The following is a 14,319-nucleotide window of genomic DNA, read 5'->3' as shown; positions in this document are numbered from 1 at the left end:
AATCGGGTCAAAATTTGAAAACACACAAATCTGCGAATAATAGCAAACTACGTTTTGTGTTTTATGGATCAATTAAACCCAAAGGTATTATTATCCTTTGTTTTAGGTTGAGATAATCACATATCGTCTGTCAAAACAACGATTGCGTATCACAGTAAACAAATGAATCATGTAAATGCACACAAGAGCAAGATTGCTTTTCTCGAAAATCACTTTCGCTTTCACATGATTTTCAGAAAAAAGTCTATAAATATTCTATTAAACTTAAATTTACATCGATCGGTCGTTCTAATTAAAAGACTTAAGAGCAGTGTCCGATTTAGTATATTGTGTGTTTCATTCGGATTAAATTATCTAATGCTGGTTTATTATTCTACCTCAACTACACAGTGTGTGCAGATATCAAAAGCTGGAAACTACGTGAAACAACACATTTCACTTCATGGCGTCACGCACATGCTAGTATTTACTTCTGCAAAAGGGCGAACGTGTGTGTTTATAAAATTATTAAACGCACAAATCGTTAATATTTGCCATATTGGGTATGTAAAATGTAAGTTATTTGTATTTATTGTGCATGATGTGAATTAAAAAGTAAAGGTCAAATATCGAGGCCGTAATGAAACGTTCTGATTTTGACAGTAACCTTGAAGTATTCGACAGTAACAAGTAACAGCTACCTTTCGTATGTAGGTGGACCTTTCAAAACTTATTCAGCAAAATAACTCTACAAATGATTTGTCGGTTAAATAACAATGTCGTGAGGACCACCTTTATTATGTTACCTGGCTATGTGGTCCTAATCTCAAAAGGGTTGTTCCAGTTATGCAACATCTCGTCTCAACTGGCCAAACCTAAATGGTTATCAAGACGTCATTCAGGACAGTATTTACTCTCGAACTGAATTAACAAGATGATCTAGGACCGTCTTTGTAATTTTTCGAATAGTTTGTGTTTTGTTTGCGACCGAATCTGTTTGTATCCTTAAAGTACACAACAGTACAGTACCTAGGTCGTGTCTGATGCGTCATACACCCGTGAGGTTTATTTTTAAAACTGACGAAATACGTAACAGGCCTTATGAGGATCACAGTGCGTATTGTAATCAGGCAGGTACATTGCGTAATTGTTTATATGTTATTTTCATTAAAATAAATATACATTAAAGCAGTATTGTAACATATAATGAGTTTATTAATTCAATAAATGTAAAATGCTGTAAAAAGAAAGTGCTATGTATGGATTTTTTTCCATTTTCTTTACTTGTGAAACATTATTGATAATGCGTGATAATCAACTAGAATAAAGCAAGCATAGTGCTCATTCGGTACAAAATAAATTATTAGTACAAAGCTTTTGTTTGACACACTTTTATTTATTTTGTTGCTTTTGTCGATGATATGTCAATTGGCGTTAAAACACCGTTGAATATTGCAAAACTTCGTGGTTTTAAGGTTCATACTTATACGAAAAAAACAATTTAGTTTGTTTTATGATGTGTTACTTTATCGCACATTTTTCTCATAGTAATTTATTTTATTTGTTAATTTTCAAAATATTGTCAAAATAAAATAGTTTGTTTTCGACTATGTGAACACCTAATTTTGTTTTCTTTCCGTATTGATGGTCTAAATTAAACTGTCCCTTAAATTCCTTAACAATGAAAACTGTTAAATAATCTGGTGCCTGTATTATTTCAAGGAGGTACAGCGTTGACATTTTCTGTGATAAACATAAAGAGATAGTTCTGGAATGTTTACATATGTTACTGAAAACTAAAGAACAGAGCACATTAACTTAGGTTTAGCAACACCATCATATTGTTTAATGTGCACGCCTTTCGTGATACGTATAACTAATTTCAGGCGGCCGAACGTTATATTTATCAAATACATTTATTTTCTCAAATTTACGATAAATAAAGTGGGATCACTATGCGATCACTATGCATATCATTAAAAATATCACTTAGTAATAATAATAAATACTCCGTCAAATGAAAAGGCAGGTTATGGATAAATTTAAGTACATAAGAACTTTTTTTTATAAAAGTGTTCATCATAAATTTTGTAAAAAACAAACACACTATATGCATGTAAAAATATATTGTTCACTAAAATGGCTGACACGATATGTTGTTTTGATTCATGATTCATCTGTTGCTGACCATGACATCCATGATTTCACAATTGATCACAAATAAAGTCATTATATATGGTAACACAAATAACTACATTAACCAAATCTTCCCAAATTTACTTAAATCTGCCAAACTCTATTTAAAAGTATTACTGACAGATAGGTTTGTAACGAACCTGAATATTGTATTTATATGTATATTGTATATGTGTCCTTTTGAATATTAAATTTCACACTAAAATATTTCCTTATACATGTAAATGTATACTGAAAAATATTTGCTGTTATATGTTAAAAAAATCCATTTCTGTTACGCCAACTATTTGTGTGTTGAACACAAAAACCTACACGTTGCAATAGTTGTATGGCAAATGAATGCAAATTACTTAAATTACACTTCATAGGATCTCCAAAAGCATGCCGCGGTAGCCATATTCAGTATGTGGACGGGCATAATTGTAATTAACTGTTTAATTGTATTACAAATTAAGACACAGCAAGCGTTATTGTAGGGTTCTCGACAAAAAGCAAAGCAACACAACATTTTTTAGTACAACACCTACAGTAAACGAAATATGCCACACGTCACAATAAATCACAAATCGACTTCAAGTTACATTAATAACGCAAAAAACATCGCTACCACCGCCGATTATCCCGTAATTCGACTTGAAAGAAACCGTTGAAGTATGTATGCATTCAAAATGTGTAATATCCAAGATGTTTGAAGCCGACATATTCCTGTTGGTGTATACAAACGGAATAAAGGTTGTAATACTATTCACGCCAATGAAGGCAAAATGTTACATGTGTATTTCAGTAATACATTGACGGAGTTTTTAAGTAGTATAAATTAAATTACTTAATTTATCACAACATTTTATTGAATTATCTTTTATTTCGGTAGATTTGAGAGAGATTTTGGTTATCCTTGTCGCCTCCATTTTGTTACGAAAGAGTGTAAGGGAAGATATATGCCCAAATATATATTCTAATAAAAGAATGACCATGATTAAAACAGCACTGGATTTAATGGTATGCATATTAAGTTTAATCATGCATAATTTGAAACATGCACATATGGTATAAAAATGCATTTCCTCCTACGCATTGATAAGTGGTTAAATCCGTTAAATTATGCAGTAATGGCTCTAAATTTGCCTACTAGTAGAGCACTCTGTGTACAGGGTGTCGAGAAAAATGAAAATGCATTCCTTGTGTGATGGCATAGCAATTCAAATGTGACGCGTAGTAAAAACATCTTGCTTTCGCGTTAGCTATGCCCCAACCCCCATTCACACGGATCCGATACACTGTATTTATGCAATGTAAATAGGTTACAAAATAAGAACAAACACAAAATGAATGTTGTATTGGTTTATAAATTAATATTTATATGGTAGTTTCTAAATAAAAAAGAAATGAAGCACATTGATCGGTATGAATGTTTCGTGGACCCTAGTTAGTACTTTATACAAGTAGAGTGTGTCACATTCGTAAAGAAAAAGAATAGCCATAAAGACGCATGTCGAAATATAAAGCAAGTTGAAACATAAAAATTTCATCAGTTTTGAACGCAGGGGCATGGTATTAAAACACCTTGTAGATGATCAATTTGCAATTTAATACAATCTATTGTGCTACATTTTCGGATACAAATAATTTAAAAAGTTGTTTTGATATGTTAGTCTATATAAATTTTGTGACCTCCGGTATAGTGAATAGTTTGAACCCTAGTGACAGAGGTCTACAATACCATGTTCAAATAAAAAATAAAACTCTGGAGCTTGTGGTTTCAGAGATGCATTTTGTTTAGGTTGGTATGCAATAGTATCATTGTGATCCAAAGGGCACGGTCCGTTGTTACCCCATGGTCATTCTTATAGAAAACTTTGTGGAGGACTGCTATGCCATGTTACATACCAAACAAATAACTTTGGGGCCTTGCGGTTTCAGAGAAGCTATTTTGCTTTTAATGGACATTATAACAATCATGATGTTATGGATTGCCTGGCTGAAAAAATGGCATACCTTTTGGAATCTTTCATGTCGGATGATAAAAGTCTAACATGCAAATAACGATCAATGCCTGAAAGTTTGAATGTTGTATGTTTAAAAATGTAGAAGAACACCTTCGGACATTATTGCATATACGGACAGAAGGACATTAGACATACAAGACATACGCCATTCGCTAGTTCAGTACCCCCCTTTATAGTAGCGAGGGATAATATTAAAATACATGCCACATATATTGCAAATATTGTATTCTTGCTACGCAGATGATGGAATGGAATACGAATGAAATTTCGACGTATGTAACAAGGCTTCCCTTACTTATATTATTTTTTGCAGAAAAGATGTTAAAGCAAACAAAACGTGCAATATTACCTATTCCTAATACAATACCACCCCAATTTTAATGTGAACGAAGATTAAGACAAGCATCGCAAAGGTTTGATTCGCCTTTTTTTTTAATTCGTGTGTTTATGATTCTTCTTTGTTAATTGATCCGTGTACACGTGCATGGTTAACAGTACGCGTGATAGAACAACCTGAAACGGTTCACGATAGAGATTATAAAGCTAAACGTGATACTTGTTATACGAGTTGTTTGTCAATATTACTTGTGTGTTGTGTGAGAATTAGGTTCGCAATGCACACGGATCATATTTCATGAACAGCGTCTATATAATTGTAAACATCTCACACGAACTTATCTTCTTTGCTTGACTCAATCAATAATGGGATTACCTCAGCATACGAAATTCGCAATACTATGTCGTTTTCTTTGGGTGTTGATGTCATTATTTTGGGCAATAATTATGATTATAAAATAATCATCTAATGATAAAATAGTCTTACTGTAATAAAATGTTAAGCCATGTTAGAGACAATAATGATAATTATGAAGACACACCCTTAATATTAAAATATTATTTCTGTGTTCGAGTTTATGCTAAACGCCATAAAGATGATTTATACAGATAGCTTAACGCACGCAATATATTGTTTCCTCCTAGTGTATAGTACATGTCTCTCGAATGCAGAGATGCAGTATTTCTTGAACTGACTGAGAAGTTGTACATTTTAATATTTCAATTCAGCGTGTATTGTACAGTTCTAGTGCTTCGATGCCAATTGTTGTCAAAACGATTGAGTATTTAATCTCAACTCCTTTCCCTTTCAGACCAGCTGAGATGTGCTGAATATTCGTCAAATAAAATGCTCTACAACGGTTATTTTTTCCAAGGGTATTATGCATATCAATGGTCATTCTAAGAAGAATACTTAACGAGTAACAATGTATACCCATATATAAGGTTCGATTTGATAAATTCGTGGTATAGAATTATTTTTAATTGCAGGCAAACATTCTGAAAAAAGATTGATTTGACAAACACTTCTCTTCACTCTGATTTTGATGGGAAGCAAGACACATGGCTAACAACGGTATTTTATTGTCCCCTACCGGTGAAACCGGACTTACGGTTTGCGCTCTGTAGGTCAGTTCGTCACACTTTTCTGGATCCTGAAATAACTTTAAAAGTTCTTCATATTTTTTCATGAAACTTGAAACATGGACATATTCGAGATGTATAAATGATAATGTATATATCAATCAATTCATAAAATTATTAGAAAAGAAAATTATAAACACGAAACCATCATAACTATTGATGCTTCACTTAATTCGTGTTAATTGAAGACGCTGATTGGTTTAAGATAATCTTTCAGGCGGAAAAAATACATATTTGCTTAACGATTTGGATTCGGATTCGTCTGTCGAAGACGAAGATACTGAAGGCGACCCAAATGAAGCAGTACATTTATTCCAGACAGCTTCAACTGCTCATGATCTCCCGCTGTACTCGCCTTGTGATCAACCAAATTCCAAGGTCGTGTGTATGAATAATTACTTTTATGGCGTTTGTTTTGTTTAAAAGTGTTGTGCTGTAAATATTTAAAGCATTAAATTTGCATTAGCTCAACTTACAGTAAACATGATGTATATCCTTAAATTATTTTTATTTAAATTGTGTATTAAAAAGTCATAAATATAATATTGCATAACTGCAGTTTGTAACATTTTTGTACTTTTTAAAGGAATCGTACGCAAACGTCATTAAATCATATATTTTAAAATAATTAAAATTATATCAAGACACCCGCAAAATAAAGGTTATTCACAAACACTACGCAATATAATCTATATTTGCCTTAAATATAACTTGATTAATCAATCGGTTTTGCTTTTTTTAAGTTATTGTTTTTGGTGATACCCAATGCCAAAATGTCACATTTTGATATGTTTATGTTGTTTTCGTTGTACTTTTAAGATTTAAAACCACTCTTTTTCCCGATCTATCAGCAGAGGCAGGTTTCCTTCTCGGTGTGTGTGTGCGTGTTTGTGTGCGCGCGTGCGCGCGTTGCGCGCGTGTGTGTGTGCGTATAATCAGATTTAATGTCATCGCCGAATCTTCCCAAATACTGTATGTAGTTACCTGCCCTTGAGATCTTTCAGGAGAGACATTTTAATTTTGAGCCAAAGTAGGTCAAATTTACCCCGGCTTCCCGGGTATTCACGAAAGAAATAATTTTGAAAAGAATATCAGAGCGCGGTGGCCAATGAGACCTAAATGTGTTCTTGTAGCCATGTACATCTGTGGCTCGTCAGATGAGAAATTTTGATGCCGAAATATAAAGGAGCTGTGAAATATTATATATTAAAAGCCTTGCGTTTTGGATGATGTGCGGTAATTTACAAGCTAAAGTGGGATCGCTATGATGGTGTGATGTATGGGTTATGTTTTATGTATTGCATATGTCTGTTGTGTGTTTGTCTTGAGCGGAAATTGCGGGAGAATGCCAACTGTCGGTTCGTCGTGAAAGTCAATTTCGTCTTGTTTCAGTCTGCAGCCCACAAAACCCGCTGTCCCCCCGCAAGCGCAACCCTCGCCGACCAAGCCAACACCGACCCGCCCACTCACCAGATCCCGCCCCCGAGCCTCCCACCACCGAAGCAACCGAGACAAGCTATCCCAATTCCTCCCTTTGGCTTCCCGAGACAACAGGTTGTCCATTGTTTGAATAGATGGAAACATAGTTGAGTTGAAGCTACGGCGATGCTTAGTAGATACGGCAATATATTTACTGCTCCTTGTAAAATGCTTAGGATGGGAGAGTTATCGATAGTATTTTAAAATATCAATTTCAGAGTAAGTTTGTAAAATACATAGGTTTATAGTTGTGATTAAATGCTTAGTTATAAAGACGTTTTATCAAACAGAAATCAATATGTTTGAATTATATTTTACATTCGTGCCTTATCATCATATTCTAGGCTATGATATCATGGTATTTGTTACGCCAACGTTTTACAACTCATGTAGTTAACAGTATTCTAATATCGACCGAGGGGCCTCACACATCCCCGTCCGAAGCCGCCATCGCCTATTCCCACCCACTGTTCCACCCACTATATAAATGGGGAGTCGGGCGGGATACAGGACACGCCCCGTGAGATATGTTAAGTTGTAAATTTTGTAATATCCTTAAACACTGAATATATTAAGTCAGGTCGCATTTTAGATGCACCTGATTTTAGCGCTTGCAGAGCGCTGAGTGTAGATTGGTCGTTCGTGTGTTTCTATTTCGTTCAGCCACGTTTGAGCGCTGTTCATTTTTCGGCGTAAGCTGCATAAGCCAGCTTTTCACCCTGACTTGACCTTTGTAAGTGTCCAATAAAATTCAAATAAAATTTCCCGCGGCTAGGTACGAATGAATACACTTCATTTATTCCATTGGCTGATTTGAGTATACCACCAGAACATTGGAAACATATCCGCGTCTTTGTAACACTGTTTTACTGTATGAAACAATTTTATCTCTAATGAAAAGGCTTAATAGATAGAACAGTTTTACACTCAATTCTCGACATCAATACAGTTTGTGCGTACACCTTTTATTTTCAGAGTATTACCAGCGCAAAAGCGTTTATACTTAAAAGGCTATGTTCTCATATTTAGTACTTACTTCCATATTCCTGTCAACATGTTAACATGTAAAAGTATAAAGAGCAGTGGAAGCGAGGCCTCACTTTAAAGAATTGCATTTCAACCCGCGAGGTTTCGGGTCAAGTCGCGGACATTCAGAGTTTATATACAGGTCATCACCGGAGTTCGCGGTCAGTAAAATAATCGTTATATAATAAAGACGCTATCCGTGAACTAGGTGACCTGGAATTTTCTTTAGACCAGAAATATGTTAAAAGAAGATATTCAGCAATATAATTATGGTATGTCAATAATAGATTCTTAATGTGTTTTCAACAATACAATGATAAATATTATTTTTAATAAATTTAACAATAATTATTCCACCATATTGCCTAATATACTAAAGTGATATTATGAGCATGTAACAGTTTATAGGTGTCTATCGCAACCGTTGATTATTTTTGATGTTTCTACTTCATATACACTTATAGTAATTAATGCAGCATCAACATACTAAAACAATATACCACAAAGAGAAAAATAATGCATTTGAATATTAACCGTACTTTCGTTTGACAACTGATCATGCGTTTACGAGTTGAACCTAAATTTAGTTTTAGTGCAGATTTGTTCATACGACACAAAGACACAATATTGTTTTACGGATCATTTCGGCTTACAGGACTGGGTGGGTCACGTAAGAATATCGAATATAAAATATATTTTTATAAACAACTGGTAGCAAGGTGAGTTGCAGATAATTGATCAGTAACCACATTTTAACTAACTATTTTGACCTGTTAATTCTTTTCAGCTCAATTCAACAGTGCAAAATGCCCATAATATCACTTTAAGCATGAGCACGATGATTCTCGATACTGTTAATAATCGAATCAAATAGCAATGCCCGACAGACCACTATAACAGGTTTGTTCTCGTGTGGCCGGTTGACTCATATGTTTAAATTTCACTTCCATTCTTCTTTTGGTTTTCTGTTTTGTATCTATAGGTTTATGACCAGCAATATGTTATAATGTAAAATAAGCCGCGAAAACTCCCCGTAACATCCCGTACTGCGTGTGATGCAGCTAAGAACTGCACAGAAAAAGACATTCGCTATCCTTGATCTCATTCATTAAACTATTTACGCCGTATATCTTTTTTAAAGATATTTCTTGTTACTAATTCACACGTAAATATAGACAGGGACTTTTAATATTTTACTTTACTGTATGTGGTGATGGCATGTTGATGGTTGTATAGTACATATGCGGCGACGGCTACTATTTGTTCGTCATGTTTGCTTTCGTTGGTATATATCTGGATATATTTGAAATTTGTATGTATATTTAATATGAGTTTGAGCTGAAGAGTCGCTAACCGGTCGTCGTTGGATTATTTAATTATAGTTGTAAGATGTAAATCAATAGCAAGTCTGTAGAGCGTACTAAGGCTCAAGTTAGTGGGTGCCGGTGTTGTTATGTGTTAGTGCGATAGTAGGTCTCCTTCTCGGTACAGAAAAACGTCTATATGTACTTTGATTTTAACAGATGTGTGCATTGATAGGATATATGATTTATTGATACACTTTCTCATTACAGGATCACCGGCCGAATATAGAGACAGCAACAGGCGCAATTGGTATGTGACTTATTAAAAAAAAAATCGGAGTCTGCTCATATGGTATATAGCTCTACAACAATACCCTGTCACTCTTGAAATTGATGAGCATAAATTATACGATTTGATTGTGGTAAGCGTGTGGCTATGATAATAATTAGTAAAAACATCCTTGTGAATGGAAAATAATCAAACTACAACGAAAATCAACTTCTCTGAAACAAACATTGCACTATCATATATGGTATGACTTATTTACATATATATAGGTATTGAACTCAAAATGACCGAAAATAGGGTGCATCGCTTTGAACAGTCATTAATTAATCAATTATGCAGCGATTTCCATGAACTCAGTCTTACTAAACGCAAAAACAGATTTCCTTTCTGGAAATGTACATATCTTGCCATATTTTTACAACTGCTGGGTCAAATTTTATGAAATAACACGATACACAACTCGCGTGACCTACTCGTCGACGATCTGACCCGATCCAACTAATAATATTAAATAGTAAAGACACACCTACGCGTTGGACCAATGAAATCGCTCGTGTGTTTAAAATGTCACCTAGTTGAAAGGTGTGTAAACAAAGGTTTCAAAAGGCGCTGGAAGGTTTTGATGCCTAATGTATCTGCAAGAACGGTAAGAATGTTTTTCATACGTTTTATTGAATTATGGTTCCAATTAAGGTCCGTGAATTTTGCAGGGAAAATGCCGTTTACTCCGTGAAGATTTCAGTCTTTAATCGGGTCAGATCGTCGACGAGTAGGTCACGCGAGTTTTGTATCATGTTATTTCTTAAAATTTGATCCCAGAAAGGAAATTCATTTTTGCGTTTAATACGACAGAGTTCATGTAAATCGATGCACAATTGATGAAGTAAGTCACTCTTGGCATTAACCTCCTCTATCTTCATCGTTCTGCATTTAGAACATTTTATAAATAATCACCAGTGTTGGCCTGTATATATTTAAACGCTGGACTTAGTTTCCTTGGTACTCATTATAATTCTTTATTCTTGAAATTATGAATGGGTTGATGAATACGGGCACATAAGACGCGATTTAAATCGATCGAACCGTTCCTCTCTCGTTAAACTCGTGCGAAACGTGCACGAACAAAACCGAATGATATATGGGAAACAATCCAAGAGTATAATGTATGCTCATTGAGGTCAAAAGTCAATGTGGTTTAGCTACAACTTTATTTTAATATATCAATGCATAAATGTCAGTGCAAATGTTAATGCAGGCGAGCTAAACTTAGAAATTTAGCTGCAATACAATTGCTTGTATCTACCTATATGCCTTCGTACATAAAACATGACGATATAACCAACCTCTAATTTGTTCAACAATAGATTACTGTTAGTTGTTCCTGTAATGATTTTTTTACTTATTCGATAATTATGTTCTATTAAAAAAAACATTGCAGATCTTGAACGAGAAAATGCACAGCTGTTAAAAAAGGCTAACTGTACCAAGTGCAAGGAACGAATACGGAGGGCTGCGTGTTTTAATACGCTTCAGGACGGTCAAAATTGTGGAGATATTTCTTTTTGCGAATTGTGTTACAAGGAAACAATAACTTGTCCAAAATGCAAAAAAAGGATGGACAAAGTTATTCTAGTAATACATAACAAGGCATAGAAAAGAAGAATTGGTTTAAATACCCCGGTTAAGGATATCTGTCAAAAATTTGCAAATATATTTTTGTCGAAAAAAGCTAAGAACACTACCCGCAAAAACTTTGGATTTTAAATTTGAAATAGTGATAATTTACTGTCTATAAAATTAGTGTTATGAGAAATAAAAAGAAGTGAAATATGGACAGTAACTTCAGTGAAAGTGAAAAGTTAAATAAAAACAAGAATGTCAAAATAAAAGGCCCGTCTGAGGAAAACAAGATCTCGATGAGTGAAATTCTCTGCGAAACAAACTCTTCTATTTGGTGCTAACATATTTTAGTTACTAGCCAGAGATGCTGTTGTAGACAGTAGTTAGATAGGCGTAGGACCTTTATATAGAACCATGGAGACAGGAAATGTCTAATACTAGTAAGAAAATACTTGAGTATCTGAAAAATAATGATGGCCGATTAGTAAATGTTGAAAAGAGACTTGATGGTATTAGAGAAATTGGTTTGCAATGTTGATATGGAGCTCAAAAGGCTGTGGACTGCAATTCGGGATAGGAACGGGGGGGGGGGGGGGGGCGTTTCATAAACGATCGTACGAGCATTTTAACTTACGAGAGAATTTTGTAATCTTAATAAGTAGACGAACTAGCTCGCCATGCTCGTCAAATATACGGCGCTTGAGATGCCAACGTAATTAATTAAGTACTGAAAATATTTAATTATATGATATGGACATCAGCAATTATGTATCTTCGCAAAATGTATCGTATCGTAAATGTGTACTACGATGTTTATTGAAACGGTCCCCCGCCGGAATGGAGGAAAGGATCACACAGGTGGAAGAGAGAGCTGATTCCACGGACTTTGGCCTAGTTATGGTTAATAATAAGGTGGCTGTGTTAGAGAAAACCAAGGACAGCCTGCAAGAGGAAGTTACGTATCTACAGTCACACTCAATGGGGAGCAATCTTGTGTTAAGTAGTATTCCGGAAGCTACAAGAAGACGTAGAAACTATTGTGAGAGGCTTTATACACGAATAATTGAAGGTCGCAAAGGACAATGTAGACACAATAAGGTTCGAGTCAGTGCATTGAATAGGACCTAAGCGTGAAGGTAGACCCAGGAGTACTGTAGCCAAGTTCACGCTGCTTAAGGAGAGAGAGCACATATGGCATTTGGGGAGCGCGCTGGAGAGTAGCGCGTTCTAAGTGAACGAGTAGTTCCCGAAGGAAGAGGCCAACAAACGCCGAATGTTGGTGCCAAGTGTGAAGGAAGCCCGCAGCAAAGGTAACACAGCATGGATTGCATGTTTGTCGACGGGTAGCCAGTTCGGGACTAGGAATACGAGGGGGGTGAGATTCGCATGCTATCATGGAACGTGCATGGGCTAACTGCTTTTAAATGAGGCAGCGTCGATTTTATTCACATTGTTATTATTAATAACATAATTTTTCTGTATGAAACGTGGACTTCCGACTCGTTAATATACCCGGCTATAAATCGTTTCATTTCTTCAGAAAATTCCAACATCGCATCGCGAAGCGCTCGAGTGGTGGAACTGTTACTTATATTCAGATTCAAAAGATTCATTTTGAACTGTGTTGAAATTATTCGGAACTATCCAGACACTGTTTTATGGATTTAATCGGATACAAATGATTGTCATATTCACAATAATGCTTAAGTATGCGGTGTTTACGTATGGGGTAAAGATTCTTCGGTGTACAATATTTTTTTATGTAGATATATATGACGTTTTAGAATCGATTAGATACGAAACATTAGTATATGTTTATATAGTTGGATATTTTAATAGTCGTGTAGGCGATAAATTTGATTATATTATACGTGATTGAATGGCTGATTGCATTGATGATAACGATTATTTTCCAGATTAACCACTGTACCGAGCCTCACCCGATGATACTGTAAACAATCATGGTGTTAAACTTAGTGACCTTTGTCAATCAACCAGTCTTCGCATTCTAAACGGTAGATTGCCCGATTCAGACAAGTTTACGTTTCTTTCTCAAGAAGGCGCGTCGTTAATTATCTGGTCACAACAGAATGCAATTTTTCGCGAATCAATAGTTTTACGATTGAAGATCTTAACGTATATAGCGACCCTACACCAATTGTGTTAATTTTATACTGAAATTTTAGTATGTTTAAATGTCCGCCACATGGAAATTGTTAAAAGTGTGATCATTTTAGGTTTGTTAAGTACTGAAAAATTTAGGTAACAAGTTATTCTTATTTTCTATATTTAAAGACGGATATTCTTATCGTTTCGTTTTGGTGTGACTGATTAGGTGTAGATGTCGGTTTAATGCAGTGGTTGCAAAAAAAATCTTCGTATGCGTATGTATTATATTCGAATACTTCTGCTTTAATAAGACTATTTTGGGGTATGGGGTTGTGGATGTTGTGGTTTGAGTGGTTCGCTTGTTCTCCGTTGGTATCCGGGGTGCGTGTGGGGTGCTTTTGGTGTTTGTTTATTGTGATATTTGCGAAATACATGTGGCATTTGTTATTTACATGTTTGTTTTTTAAGAATACTTAAATCCAGATTTATACAATTGGCTGCTGGTGTTTGTTGATAATAGTGAACTACGTATCTTATGAAATTATTGATTAACGTGCCATAAATCTTCTTACTCATGTTTTATTTGTTTTGTTATACTGACGATGTAGATTGTGCAAGTCATAATGAAACATGTGTTCTGTTCTGTTTTGTTATCACACGGACTTTTTATTGTTACACTATAATAATTGGTAATTCACATATCACATTGGGTTTGCTTTGAAAAGTATCAAGTATATTTAGTATGAAATAACTGCGTAAACCCTTGCACAGTTTTTTTTATTTCTTTTACATACGGGTATATCTCAATGAGCATGAAGTCGTTTACAGTGCT

General features: G+C 34.9%; 1 long non-coding RNA gene across 1 annotated transcript; it reads left to right on the top strand.

Moving 5' to 3' along the window:
• Window positions 1-482: 482 nt before the first annotated feature.
• LOC127850444 (uncharacterized) lies at window positions 483-7,183 on the top strand. The gene is made up of 4 exons (XR_008035304.1): window positions 483-553; window positions 5,508-5,592; window positions 5,878-6,038; window positions 7,053-7,183. It is a non-coding gene; the product is annotated as an uncharacterized LOC127850444 (long non-coding RNA).
• Window positions 7,184-14,319: the final 7,136 nt, after the last annotated feature.

Source organism: Dreissena polymorpha, chromosome 11, assembly GCF_020536995.1.
Source record: "Dreissena polymorpha isolate Duluth1 chromosome 11, UMN_Dpol_1.0, whole genome shotgun sequence".
NCBI lineage: Eukaryota > Metazoa > Mollusca > Bivalvia > Myida > Dreissenidae > Dreissena > Dreissena polymorpha.
This window is presented reverse-complemented; position numbering and strand designations above follow the sequence as displayed.